Below are 14,859 nucleotides of genomic sequence, written 5' to 3'. Positions count from 1 at the left end.
TGCAGCAGATACAAACTAACAATGAAACTGCCTCAGGGAAGAAAAACTGTATAAAACCTGCCCACTGAATCCAGGTGATCGTGAACAAGGAACACTGGTTCATTCGTGACCGTCTCTACGCTCACCCAACTTCGATAACCCGGGATTGAGGTTGTCTCTTTCACTGTGGCTGTTTCAGATTGTTATTATTTTTAAAATGTTAAAATAAAATTATTTTATGTTAAATTGGCTATTGATTGTCCAAAACAGGCATCATTGCAGTTGTGGCTTTCACTCTTCTCCCTGGGACTGAGGGGTCACTCCCAAGGGTGCTTTATCCCAGCACAGGTGGGAGGGAGATGCTGGGAGTGGGGAGGAGAGGGGATGCCTGGCAGATTAAGTAAAATTCTGGAGGGAGCTGTGAAGATAAGAATTCTGTCAAGACATTACCCGGGCAGAGCCTAACTGACCCCACCACTTACCTGCTGAATCCATTTGACCCAGGCTCTTTTCTATGTTTCCTTTCATATATATATAAACTCTATTTTTATGAAGCAAAAATGTTATAGTTAAGCAAACTCAGCACCTACCTGTGCTAGCAAGTTTTGAGCAGAACCAATCCAGAAATGCAAACCATCCATTAGCATTCCTTTGCTTTTAAAACTTGGCAAAGGGATAAATCTGATTCCTGCAGTGTCACCAGAGAGCAAAAATAGTTTTTGCCTTTTCCACAGTACGCAATAATGGCATGGACGTTTGCAATTTAGATTATAGACTCTGTGTAATCAGCCTCCTTGGTCTGTGCAGTCGTACAGGGTCTAAGCATAACAAGATATTGATCTCAGCAGGAGGTGCAATGCAAACAATATTAAATAAACAGTTTGAAAAAGCCGAGGCAGAAATGCAAATCCTACTATTTATTTGAGAACAATATTCCAAATACAGATTCTGCTAACGTCTGTGTGAGCTTATAAATACCTTATTTACATGTAAATGGCCCTAAAAAAGGCTGCAAGGTGCTGGTCTCTGAGGACATTATTATCTTTGCTTCCCCAGCCTCTTCCAGAAGCCATAGGATTTTTATCAGCCTAATGTCTGATCTTTGATCAAACTAATTTGAAGTGTTCGCAATTTACACTCACAGATATATCAAATTTATTAGCTAAAATTCTCTATGTACAAACATAGCAAATAAATAGACACATTAAATAGTAAATGCTATTTTTACACTGTTTTTGGAAACAGTGAAATCTTCGGAATAGGTGGTAAATATTCTACAGGAACAGCACATTTTTTTCTCCTTTGTATTGGTCAGGAACAGCCATATGCTCTCCCTATATATTTATGCATTTGAAACTCTAAAGGCACAGGTACATGAGGTTACAAGCATTTTTATTTTGTCTTGTGTATTTGTACATACCAAAGACATCCCATTCTAGCCTCCTCTATATAATTTTCCTCTACTGCCCTGTTGGGTTTGCTAAGAGACATTCAGCTGTGAAAATATCAGAAGATTAGGATCATTTTTATTATGTTAGATCAGCTAATTAGTATATGATTTGTCTGCTCAATTAAAGGAAAAACCCAGTATGAAAATATTCTTTGATCTAAATGGAGTTTACAAAAGCATCTCTGCAAAACTGAAAGTTGTGTTTTAGGCTTTCAGCTGGAATTATTCATACAGGTCATGCCACTCCAGTGGGGAACAAGTGCACACACTTAGGAAGAAGAAGGTTTTATCTTTATCACTGCTGCACAGGATACTCCAGCTCTGTTCAGAGAATTTGTTAGGTAAATGTCCAGGTTTTAATTCACACAGACTTTGTATCAGCCCCTCTACTGTTCTCCACTCTGAATTACCCTTCCATTTCCAGATATCAGTGTAATTAGTCCTTCACTCGTGCAGAATGGAGCAGTCAGCCTGTGAGAGCTGAGACACTATTTAAGCACAACCCAGGACTCTAAAGCAGGTAAACTGCCAGAGCTGATCATGTCATATCTGTGACAGAAATACCTCAGGAATCTCATTCCATATCTGGCCCTATCCCCCCTCCAAAGGGCTGCTGGCGGACTTTTGGGAATCCACAGTCATCCCCAAACTGAAGCAGCTCCCAGGGATTCCTCTCTCCTCAGCTCTCTGCTGTCAACACTGCTGTGATTGTCTCATGACTCTTCAGATGGTGCCTTTGGAACGGTGATAAAAGGATGATATTCCAATCTAGGCTAAACTGTGTCACACATAAGGGATGAAGAGATACTGAGATTCAACATTCTTGTTTAATTTCACTTAGGCATTTAGAGGCAGAGCTTCAGAATTCAAAAATCTGTGACATTCATGGAGCAACAGCTGGGCAGGGCACCTGAATTTTGGCATAGAACTGCCAATTTCCAAAGTTCCAGTGGTTGTGTTCCTTACCTTGCCAGGATAAGGATATGAAGGAAGAAACATGCATTGCTCTGGTTTCAGAAGCTGCTGTTTGTCTGAGTGCTTTGACTTTAAAAGGAATTAAAATCTTGGTCAGATAGTGAAAAAGTACTTTGAAACCTTAATTTGAATAGTTTTTAATCCCAGAAATTCAGCAGGGCCACCAAAATGGGGTCTGATCTGGATTCAAGAGCCAGAATCTTCTAAATATTATTCTGAGTTTGGGCTCAAGGGAATGACACAATCCTCAGATGATGCAGAATAAGATATTTCACATTGCCTTGTGTTCATCAGCTGATTCATTTTTATAGAATGTAAATAAAACACTCAAGGAAGAAATTTTGGGAAAGCTGAGAAAGAGTAAAAAAATACACACAAACACCTCCCCCCCAAAAAAAACCTCCCCACAACAAACAAATAAACAAAAAGCCCAAACAACAAAAAAACACAAACAAAAAACCCTCCCCAAAAATCTCAAAAAACCCTACCAAAAACCAACAAACCAAACAGAGGCAAAAACCCAATCCCCACCCAGATGTATTTTTTACAAACAGAAGACCTCTGTGAGAATTCCGACAGATGCAGTGGGCATTTCTTAGTCTGCCATATCACAAGGGGTTAATGGCATCCATTTTAACAGTAAAGAAAATCCTAAAAAATTATTTCTTTGGATCATTCTCCAGAGCTGAAAATCTGTATGGTGCTTCCCATTCTTCCAGACAGGAGGTAGAAAAAAAGACTTTTCTTCCTATAAAGTTTAACAGCGCAAACTCTGAAATGATGAATGTGTAGAGAAACAGAACAGATGAGATTTGTTTGTTCTTTAGACTGAATAAAAAAGGCTCTGATAACAACATATAAAATAATGAATAATCCAAGAAAGAAATTTGGAATTTAGGCCCTCTGTGATTCACAACATGAGAGAGATGATATTGAATAAAACTGAAAAATAGCATGTTCAACACTGGCAAAAGGAAGTGTTTTTTCATATGGCATCTGATTTTGCTGTGTAGCTAAATGCCAAGAAAGTTGCTAGGCAGAAACTCAGGATGAGAGATGGAGACGAGAGTTGCAGAACCAACCACAGTTCAGGGACTTAGTATTTGCTGCTAAAAAGTAAAGAAATTTTTAAAAGAAACGATTTTGTGATTGCAATGAAAACTGAAACGTACCAGCTCAGCCAACTCAGTTTTATGGCCTCTCAGCTTTGTACTACTCACCAAAAGCAATCTCATTTTTCTGTTGGCTTTCCAGCTGCCTGATATTTATATTACGGAGGGAAGAATTATCTTTGGCATCACTTTTTTGTGAGGAGCCCATAGGTGGCAGGACAGATGCCAGTGCCCTCACAGGTCCCAGTGACCCTGAGTTACCCCTGGCTTTAACCAGGTCCTTCAAAAGGTGCTGTTGGTCAGTGTGAGCCAAACTCCCAGGCCTGGCTGTCACCAGAGCACTGCTGAGGAACTGTTGCTGATGCTGTGAGGTCTCCATGGGCTGGATACACGGGCTGGGCTCTCCAGCACTTGCAGCAGCCCAGGGGAGGAGATGCTGCTCACAGAGAGCCCAAGGCAAGAGTGCTGTGATGTCTGGTTGGAACAATGGTTGGAATCTTCTCATCCTCTGGCCCAGGGAAGAGAACTGACTGCTATATTCCCAACTTTCAAGATCTGCTTGGCTTCTGTAGTACCCAGAGGAGATATTTTTCTTTATGCATGTATTTTTGACATGAAGAAAGAAAAGCTTTGAAATATGAAACTATTTCCTCTGTCTCATCCAGCTGCCACAATGAACAGCCAGGTCACGAGAGAGCACTCTTCTATAAGGCACAGTAACAGGTATTTTGTGATGTTTATTGAGTGCACCTTCTGAGTGCTGCAATTTGGAGCATTAAGGGGCAAAAATCTGACAGGAGCTGCACACCTGCATCCACTACATGCTCCTAAAAATCACTCTCTAAAATAACTGTGTACAAGCATAAAGATTGTGTTGGCATTTCTGTACTTTGAAGATTGTGTTTTAGCTTCTGCCAGGAAGGGAACAAAAACAGATTGTTCCTTGTATTGACTTTCTGTTCTTTGTGCTGAGACATTTTAAAGAGAGAGGATATTTCTGGGGACTCTCCCACCCATGTATGGATTTCTTGTATCCTGTTATCTGCACCTACTGAGAAGTAATGTTGAGGACTGGGTCACTGATCTTACAGAGCTCCAGTTCTGCCCTAAAATGCACTTTCTGTAATCACTCAAGCTTTGCTACTTTTTCTGTCAGCAGTCAGTTGGGTATAGAATTGCCTGGGATGGATTTTTCCATTTTTATTATTCTTGAAATACTATTAGAGGAGCTGAGTTTGGGGTTGTAGAACTGTGGTGGGTTCTGTCACACAACCAAGCACCCATCAGCTCCTTGCTCATTGCCCTCTGCAGCAGGTGGGGGAGAGAATTAGAAGAGGAAAAACACAACTTGGGGGTTGAAATAAAGACAAAAAGAAGAGGTGATGCAAAACCAGACACTTACTTCCCACCAGCAGGTCTCTGAACAGTGGCTCTTTTGGAAAGATTTCCCCAGTGCTACTGCTGAGCATCAAGTTTTATGGCATGGAACAGCCCTTGATCAGTGTGGATCAGCTGTCCCTCTGTGTCCCCTCCCAGCCTCCTGCACACCCCCAGTCCACTTGCTAAGGGGACAGACTGAGAAACAGAGAAGATCTGGAAGCTGTGTGAGCACTGTTTGGCAATAGTTAAACCACAGGTGTGTGACCAGCACTGTTTCAGTCACAAATCCAAAGCAGAGAACCACATGGGCTCTTAGGAGAAGAGTTAACACTGTCCCAGCCAGACCCAATACAAGGACATTACAGCAACATTCATATTATTATAAATGCAAGCAGGTTTATGGATTTCATGTCTGCTGTTGTGCCTTAAACTCCCCATTGCTTGGTACTTTACTGGAGTTCAGACTGTGCATCAGCCAAACAGGGAAATCAGAGCTTCTCTGTGTGTTTACTGGCTGAGGTCAGTGGCGTTGCTGCCATTCTCTTCACCAGACACAGAATTCCTGGTGTTCCCAAAGTTCAAATGTTGCTACAGGTCCAGACAGAAAGGATTCAGAAGGAATCAAACTCCAGACTTGTTCAGTGCAAGGTATTAACTGCCTCATTGGATTGGCAATCTTTGAGAAGATCTTTAGTTCAGAGCAGTCATTAGACTGGTGGAGAAAGCCATTAATGAAATGCTGGATGTCTGCATCACCACCTTTCACTTCTGCTCACAAAGCCACACAGGACCTGTGTCTGGTTTTGTCTGCTGTTCTGCTCCACAGCGATCAAGGGCAACTCTCACTTGACTTAGGAGCCCACAGGGATCTCTTGCTCATTTCCTGGTTTCACACATTTTGATGTCCTGTCTGTGGGATAACACTCTGTACCAGTAATAGAGGGCAGACAATACTAAAGTTATTTCATTGGACAAATTTCACACAACAGTGAGCAATTATGTTGAATGCCTTTGAAGATGGGAGCAGACTTGACTGCACTGGGAGCTGATAAAATGGTTCATTTGTCTCATTCTTCTGTTTATCACAAGTCATTCATTTTAACAAGCTGCTTCCAGTTCTGCTCCTGAGCTTTACCTAAGACTTCTGCAAAATCTTTTTACTTTTGATACATACAAGCAAATTCAGGCTGTTCAACAGGAGGCTCAAACCCTCCTGTTGTCTCCTTAGGTGTGCCTAAGGAGATTAAAAATGACTAACAGGATGGTGTTACTGACAACAGTTTGTTACTCACAGTACAGTTACGCTCTGTGATGCAATATAATGCAATAGTGTCTTACAGATTAGGACTGAAAGGCACACTACACATATAAACACGGAGAACAGAGAACCCCCTGGATCAGAATTATAACGGGAATGGGAGGGCTGAGCCACTGCAAACCTTTTACGTGACTTTGGGTAAGTCATTTCATGAGGCATCAAATAGAGAATAAAATATTCCCCCTTTAGTATCTTCTGGAGAACCTGTCCTTGATCTTTAACACAAAGAAATGTTTGTGGTTTGGCTACAAAATAAACCCAACATTTTATTCCACCTCTTAGAGTGATACCACAGTATGGTCTGTAACCTTCTGAGTAGAGAAACCCACGTGTGTATTATAAAGGACATGAGAATTCCCCCCAGGAGAGAAATCCCGAGGGATTTACAGAGGGTGACTGAAAGTTACAATGCAAAGACTGGCACGTAGACATCCTGAGCTCAAGTTCTAGGCCAGAACCAAAACCACACCTCAGCCTGTCAAAGGGGGACTGTGTAATTCCTGAGAAAGAAAGTGTGAAACTGAATGTTACATAGCTTCCCTGGATATAAAGTTTTGGATATTTCCCTAGAAATAGGATAAAAATAGGGATCCTGGAAATAATAATTTAAGTGAAACTGGATGTTTTTATCTGCGCATAAGGACATCAGCAGGCACCTGGACATGCACAGTATAAAAATAAATCTTATGTACTTCTATATACAGAAATATATTTAGAAATGATAAATAAAAAATTATTCATATAAAGAATCTCTTTGGGCTAAGGAGGAGGTAATACAGAAAGGAAAAGGTTTCTGATTGTAAATCACCTTTCTGCAGTTACCTTGATGTGATGGGTTGAAATATGATTTATTATCAAGAGGAATTTTTTTTTGGAGACAGATTTTGAATTAAATTGACTTTATTTACTAATGTTCTGCAGCTTTGAAGTTCCATTTGTCTGATAAAGATTTTTGCATTGTTCAGCATCTACTCCATTAATTATTAAGAATTTTCCTGGGAGGGATGAACAGGAAACACTTTGAAATTTTCTCATCACAAAACAGATGGGTCCTTTAAGTCTTAATGCCGCTGTCCCTGTGTTCCGCACAGAAGAGCAGGAGCTTGAGTCTTATTTACTTCAGTGTATTGACAACTTGGCCACCGAGCCAGATTCATCTGGCAGGTTTTTATGAGCTGCTTCACCACCAGGCTTGACTACAGGCTGAAAGGTTTGAGAGGTCCGGTTGTTTCCATCTGTGCTGGCACTGCTACTTCCATAGCTGCAAGAGATGCCTAAGAAAGTTCCAGAACCAAGGGAGGACATGGTCTGGAGACCCCGTTCAGAGCTGGGACCTCACTTCGAGCCTTGCAATTAACTCACCCTGGGAAAATTCTGCCCTGGAACGCTGGACCCCAGCCAGGCTGACAGCTGCAGTTATCAAGGCACAGGATATAAGGGAGAAATGAGACTCCAAGCAAGGTTCTCCACACCATATGTTTGGGGACTGCTCAAGGCCTTAGACTTTATGTAACAAAGCAATTCCATGACAAGATGCTGTTTAACCATATTTCCTCCTGGCGCTGCACGTTGGGGAGGGCTGGGCTCTTGTAGGAAGCATTTTCAGTGATCACAGAGGGTGGTTTGCCCAGTCATTGCTAATTACCAAGATCTTAATTTGCTAGCACCAGGAATTCCCCTCAGGCTTCCAACATTATTGAATTAAGTCCTGGCCAAAGACAATTAGCTAGTCTTGAAAACGTCTGTTGCAATATCTGGGAAATTTGGGGATGCTATTTATTTATTTGAGAAACTTTTTTTTTTCCTCAGTTGCTCTGAATTCTGTGCAATCTATTCAAAGGGATTTATTTCACTTTGGAGGACTAGTCATTGCTGAGGGGAATGAAGGTTTTGTTGCCTTTTTGTCTTTTCATTCACAAACACTCTATACAGGGGATTCTGTCATTTAAGCCTTTTACAGAATGTACTAGTAAGCCTCTCTGCATGTGATCTATTTGCCAAATCTTTGCTGAGATTAGAGGCAGCTTAACTGCTTTGTGCTCTGTGCTTGTCCATTTAAGTTCTGTGATGCACACAGAAACGGGAGGGTGGTTTCTAAATTGTACATAGAAGGAGAGGAGACATCCCTGGCTGTAAGGAGAGAGGCTGGAAGAGATTCTTGTGCCATTTTTTCCTAAGTCTGGTATCCCTGCAGAAGGAGTGGAAAGGCTCTGGAAGGAAGCTTTGCCTTCACAGCACACAAAAGCTGTGGAGAAAGTTATGTTTGCTTGAAGGAAGGAGAGCTATTTAACAATAACTGACTGCCCAATACAGCAGAGAAATAATTTTGGATTCACACACATTGTTCTTGGAGAAGAGAAAGGGTGGAGAATGTTGTTCTGCCCTGCTTCCCCCTGGCTGGAAAATCTAAGGGCAGATATATATAAGACTTTTGGTGTTGAAGGGTCCTAGCAGGCTGGTCATATTTTTGCACTGTTGATATATATCATTATAGTTTATAAACATTCTAGGAATGGTCCAGGATGTGTTTAATGTATTGTTCATCTGTCAACATTCATTTTATTTGGATTATGGTAATTTATATGGGTCCTGATGCATTGGATTATGATGAGACAGATGATTACAAAACAGAGAGCAAAGAAAGAGTGACTAGAGTGACAAGGAGGTAAAAACAAATTTTATGTAATTTAAAATAAATTGTAAAGGGAAATCTAAGTTGAAGAATGTGGTAAATAAAGTTTGATATATGCTTTAATGGACAGAAACTCACAATTGTAGCTACAACATTCCAGTCTGCCCTAGCCAGACATGAACTAGCTCTGAAACAGAAACATTATTATAACATTTAGAGGGATGTGTGATGCCCTTCCTGTAGCTCATGGATGGTGATACAAACATGGACAAGGCAGAAATCTGTGCACCTCTCAGTCTAAGTCTGCCAAAACAAAAGGTGATCCATGGCAGGGAAGACACCGTGGATCCCACTGACTCATTCAACAGGCAGAGCATTCTCCTTGGCTCAGTGCTCATAATTCTTGCTACCTGGCATGATAGCTTTGTTTGTACTGTAAAGTCATAGAAGAAAGCTTGAAGAACTACTAATTAAAGTCTGATGGGAAATGATATTTACTCTGTATAGGCCAGTGGATCAATCTCTTTTCTAGAGCAGGATTCTGTAAAATAAGTAAATTTTCTACTAATATCCATATATTTTTTGTACTAGGGAGCCCAGAACTGGACAGAGTGCTCCACATGCTCAAACTTCTCTATTTATCAGCACTCAGAAATGTGTTCTTTGGGTTTTCTGAGCAGTACATCATGTCCTGCTGTCTGAAATCATAGAACCAGGTAAAAATTTTTGCTTTCCTGAGGCAAGTCACAGGTTAAGTGCTGTTGTCACTTCCCTTTGGAAAAGAGGGTATCCGACGCTTGCTATGCATTTCAATTTGTTTTTTGAATTAATATTCATTATTCTTTCTCTAAAAAAAACACCCCAACAAAAAACCCACCATAGAATGTTCCCTATAGTAGAGAGTGATTTAGGAAAAAAAGGGAAGGAGATCTGGTGACAGAATCCTGAATAAAGGTTTTTACATTAGGGAAATTTGTGATATGCAGGGATGAGACAAGCTTCAGGAGAAAGTTTGGAATTTAAATTAAAAGTTTAAAGTTTAAATTTAGAGTATTGTTTTCTGAATTGTGTGTGAAGCCTCTATGTAAATCAAATTCCAATTTAACAGATATTCAGAAAATAGCCCAGGGCAGATTGTTTCAGGGACAAGAGACTAACACAGCTTGCTCACTTTTCTGTTAAATCAAGGCATACCAAGAGCCAGAAAAACATCAAGTGTGTGTTGAACAGTGGTTAAAATTCAGAGTCCTGTCACAATTTCGTGGCAACCCTTTCAGCCTTGTCTCCAAGGGTTCTTCTCTTAGATTCACCATTTTACTTGACTTCCTCATTCCCTTTGAATTCACCTTGCTCTTTCCCTGGCCGAACCCACATTTCCTTTCTTTGTCTACTCCCACTTTTCCTAATTTAACCTTGCAATAAAATTCTAGCACTTTGTGTGTATGACTTTACATGGGAAACAGCGGTAAAGGAGCTTATGCATAATTTCTTTTTTCCTTTATCAGCCTAACAACCCCAATGAATTATCCTTCATGAGCACATAGAATCCCCTTTTTGAATCCATTGGCCTTCAGAGCACTTTAGTCCAGTGATTCCACAGCTGAATTACATTTCCTCTATTGCATTTTTGATTTGCAGCCTGATGGATACTTAACTGTGGTTCTTATACTGTGAGAGACTGAAGGGTCACCTCCTGTTCATCTTCTACAATCCACTCCTGATTTTTAAAAGACCTTATCATATTCCTTTCTTAATGCTAATTGTTCCAAATAAATATGCTTGTAAATATGTAATTGTGCCATAATTGGAGAAGTGTTCTTGCTTTCCATCAATTCAGCAAGATCTACATGAAAATAGAAGGGATCTTTAAGGAGAAACACTGGTTGGGAACATTTATTTCTATAACACAAATTCAAACTGCTACTGGAGCAGAGTTTAAGTTTGAAAATTCTTATTTTTTTTCACTCTTAATGGGACATCAGATATACTAAGTTGTCCTAGTCCAGTTTTCCAGAGGTTTCCTGACTTTTGATGGTGGTAAAACAGTTAAAACAGTCAGCAACACTGACTTAAATATTAATGGATTTTTTGCCAAACTTTCCTAACATTTGAGGGTTATATTGCCTCTGATTTACAAAGAGAAAAAAATGAATTTAATCAAGCTGAGCTATTCCCAGATGTCAGGCTTAACCAAACCTGAGGGATAAACTCATCAGCTGAAAAGTCATGAAGTGACAATTGAAAGTCTTTTTTGATGATAAATCAAAATGTTGGCATAGATTCTCCCTGTATTGTCTTTCTCCTCTGTTAGCAACATTAGGCTAAATAGTCACAGAAAACTATTTCTTGCATCAGCACTAGAGATCCTCTCTATCATTTCTATTATGGATATACAAAAATAAAAAGTTAAGGACCTGCTAATTTAACTGTGATCTCAAAATGAGAGTATGCTTTTTTTTTTTTTTTTTTTTTTTTTTTTTTTTTTTTTTTTTTTTTTTTGTGGCAGCAGCTCTCCTGTTAGAGTGTAGAAATGAGCTGAGACAGAGATTATTTGTTTGTCACAGCATGAAAAGGATCCTGGTTTATTCTTGTTCACAGCTCAGCCAACCTGACTCCAGCGAGCCACTGACCCTGGCTGCAGCAAGCTCCTACTGGAGGTTTCCCTTGCAGGCTCTGTCTGCTGGTTATTTCCTGCAAAACTCTGACTGCAGGGATCAGTTTGCAGACTCCCACTGCAGGCTTTTACCTAGCTAGGCTATGACTGCAGGTTCCAACAGCAGGCTCTGACTGCAGACCCAGACTGACCTTACTGCAACGATTCTCTCCTCAGGATTCTCCTTCTTTATCCTTCTCCTCATTCATGATCCTCCCCTCATCAGCTAATCCACTCCCTTTTCTCACACTTACTGTTATTGGCTGTAGCTGTGACTCAACAGGGGTGAGGCTGAATTGGGTAATTAACACATCAGTTACTTATTAGGGGCAAGGTCACCTGTATTCTCCTCTCCTACATTTTTTCAGTCATTTTTAGCTGCTCTTAACACCCCATGTGCTTGGAGGTGTCTGTGTTAGGCAGTCTCTAGGCAAAAGAATGAAAATTTTTCTTTGAGAAGAGGATGGTGTCTAAGCAAGTTCAAGATGTACCACTGGGAAGTTACTGGATGTTGCTAAACACCTTCAGCTCAGCAAGGTACCAGATAGAATCCTGAAGGAAACAAGAATTCCCAGAGGGGAAGGGAGGTATTTTGTTCACTTTTAACTGCTTTTTGGTGATAGCCTCTATTTTGAAACAGTCTTGTTTAATACCTGTTAGTGTGTCTGGCTTGTAGTTTTGTCCCAGAATAAGTTGGTATTAGAATTGCTTGGAACATCTAGAACGTTCTATATCCCATGTAGCAGAAGGATAATTAAAGCAGCAGCAACAGTGCCAGAGGGGCTCTTGCAGCTTTTTTTTTTTTCCCTCTCTAAGCACTCCATCACAAATCTTTTTCTCTAAGTATTTTTTACATTTACTGTGCTTGTTTAAATTAGCTCCCACTGTACCATAACCTCCCTGTCACAGAGTCTCTTTTGTTGTTCCAAGTTACTCTTCCACACAATTCATCTGTTTGTTTGGACTTGGTTTTCCCTGGCTTTTCCTGCAGGCATATTAGCACGAATCCATGTATTTTTGGTAGACTGCACCCCCATTCCCTGCTACCTGTGGTGACAGAAGCCTCCCTTTTTCCTCACTCTCTCCCTCAATGCAGGTGAAAAACAGCCCACTGAAGGTTACACGGAGCATGAAATAGCCCAGGAATGGCTTTTCTAGCGCTACTTAACTTCATTTAATGAAGCTGAAATACAATGCCATCAGCTGAAAAATGTGATGGGAATTCACCTCATTGGCTCAGGAAAGCATCTGTTGTGGTGATCTGAAGCTGTCTTAGTCAAAGGCTAAACAGAGCTATTTTTAAAGCACATTCTCAGCGTGGAAACAAAGAAATGGAGTCAGTGGAGCAAAGCACAGAAGAAAGATCTGGACTTTGGGATGTGTGTTGTAGGAGGAGAGTTTAGAGCAGCAAGTGAGTGAAAATAATGCTTAGGTTGTATCAAACTCTTAGGGAAATCAGCTTTTCAATTGTTTTAAGTATGTCACTCTTATCATTATCTTTTTAATTAAAGGGTACTCAAAATTCTTGTCCTTTTAAAAATTATTATTTTTGCATCTTCTCCATCTCCTCTTTAGCAGTAATCTCATATCAAGCTGAACATCGTAGTTAAATAAAGATCATTGGCCCAGGCACAATAGGAGTCTGAGACTGTTTCTTCATAACAGAAACCCATTCTAACCCAACCCAAAATGCATATTTCACATCCATGCTAGGGTTTTAAGTTTGCTGATGCAAAGGATGGAAGAAAACAATTAGAAATTTACTGATTCACTGAAATAACTATTGTACATTAGGAAGGAATTATGGACTTTGCAAAATACAAGAATTATCCCTAAATTCTACACAATCAATATTTACTTGCACAGAATCAACAGGATGAGAACAGTAAAATCTAAAAAAATTAGAATCCTCTACATAATTCCTGCAGAAAAAATATCCCTTTCGATTAAGGTTTAGTAAAATCAGGGGAGAGTACTGCATGCCATTAAAAAGCTCAGAAACTTTTCTTTCTCAGCTGCATGGAGACTCTTTTTCAACCCCTGCACAGACAGGAGATGGCAGTCTTTAAAACAACAGGTTCAGAATTTTTTTTTTTTTCCTGGTGAAAGCCTTGGACATCAGGCTAAACTAATTTTTTATACACTAAAGGAGACTGTGGAGTCTCCATCCCTGGAAATACTCAAAACGCTGTGTGGACACAGTCTTGAGCAGGGAATTGGACCAGAGGGCTTCCAGAGGTCCCTCCCAACATCAACCATTCTGCAATCTCTGTAATTTGCAATGAGATTAAAAGCAGGTGAATATATTATAATGTACGTTCTCACCAATTTAACAAACAAAAAAATCTTGGCCTCAGATAAAATTTGTTATGCTGGGTGTTCTCTTAGGGATTTCCTTTAATTTCCAGGCCTGCATTAACTATTGTATAAACCATCTCTTCTATATTAGAAGTGTAATAAAATACACTTCTTAGCGTGTATATTACTCTCTTAAGGATTGACCGATCTTTAATATCTCGGCTATTTCTGCAAGTGATGACAAGTGTATGTTCTCCTAATTTGTGTTTTAAATGAAACCATCTTCTGAAATCAAAAGAAACAGACTCACTCTATTTGATAAGGCACTGCATCCATAAATTAATTTTAGAAGAGAGCCTTTTTTCAAGTGCTATTTTGTTACACCTGCCATCTCGTGTGTTGTCACCAATGTGCACATTTACTATCAGAAATCTCCATATCTGACAGTGCTTACTTGTGAACAAATAGAAAAATTGGTATGTGTGTTTCTGCCAGCTCAGCCAGCCAGCCTGCTCTAAAACAATGATAAATTATTGTTTAAATCTCAGGGGAATAATGTAGAGGAGGAATGAATGCACTGTATCTATTAGACAAGTGTATCTATGAGCTACTTTGTGAATCTTGACATTGAAGAATCCACTGTTCAAGCCACAGTGATGTGCAGAATTGAAAGGACTCTAGTCCTGCACAGAGAAGTTATTAGGAATTCACAACAGTTCTATGGCAGAAGCTGTTTGCTTGAGATGAAAAGACACTATTACACTGTCACACTGAAAGATGGCTCCTTTCAGCCAACTCGGCCAGCCAGAGGTTTTGTCTGGAATGCATGAAAAACGGGATGTTTTTATAGCTTTCAAATGAAAAGAGGTGTGTAATAATGGCAGGTGGTTAGAAGCAATAAAACCAGTTCACCTTAAACACCTTTCTTCTGAGCAGGCAATTTATATGTTACCTGAGGGGAAGGGCATCCACCCACGCTGAGGGGAAGGGCATCCACCCACGTATGACTGAAGTGCCTAGTGTCATTTAATTTGTATTTATGGTTTGTGTTCTGAAATAGAG

The sequence above is a fragment of the Hirundo rustica genome, chromosome 5, assembly GCF_015227805.2.
Source record: "Hirundo rustica isolate bHirRus1 chromosome 5, bHirRus1.pri.v3, whole genome shotgun sequence".
NCBI lineage: Eukaryota > Metazoa > Chordata > Aves > Passeriformes > Hirundinidae > Hirundo > Hirundo rustica.
Note: the sequence above shows the minus strand (reverse complement) of the source record.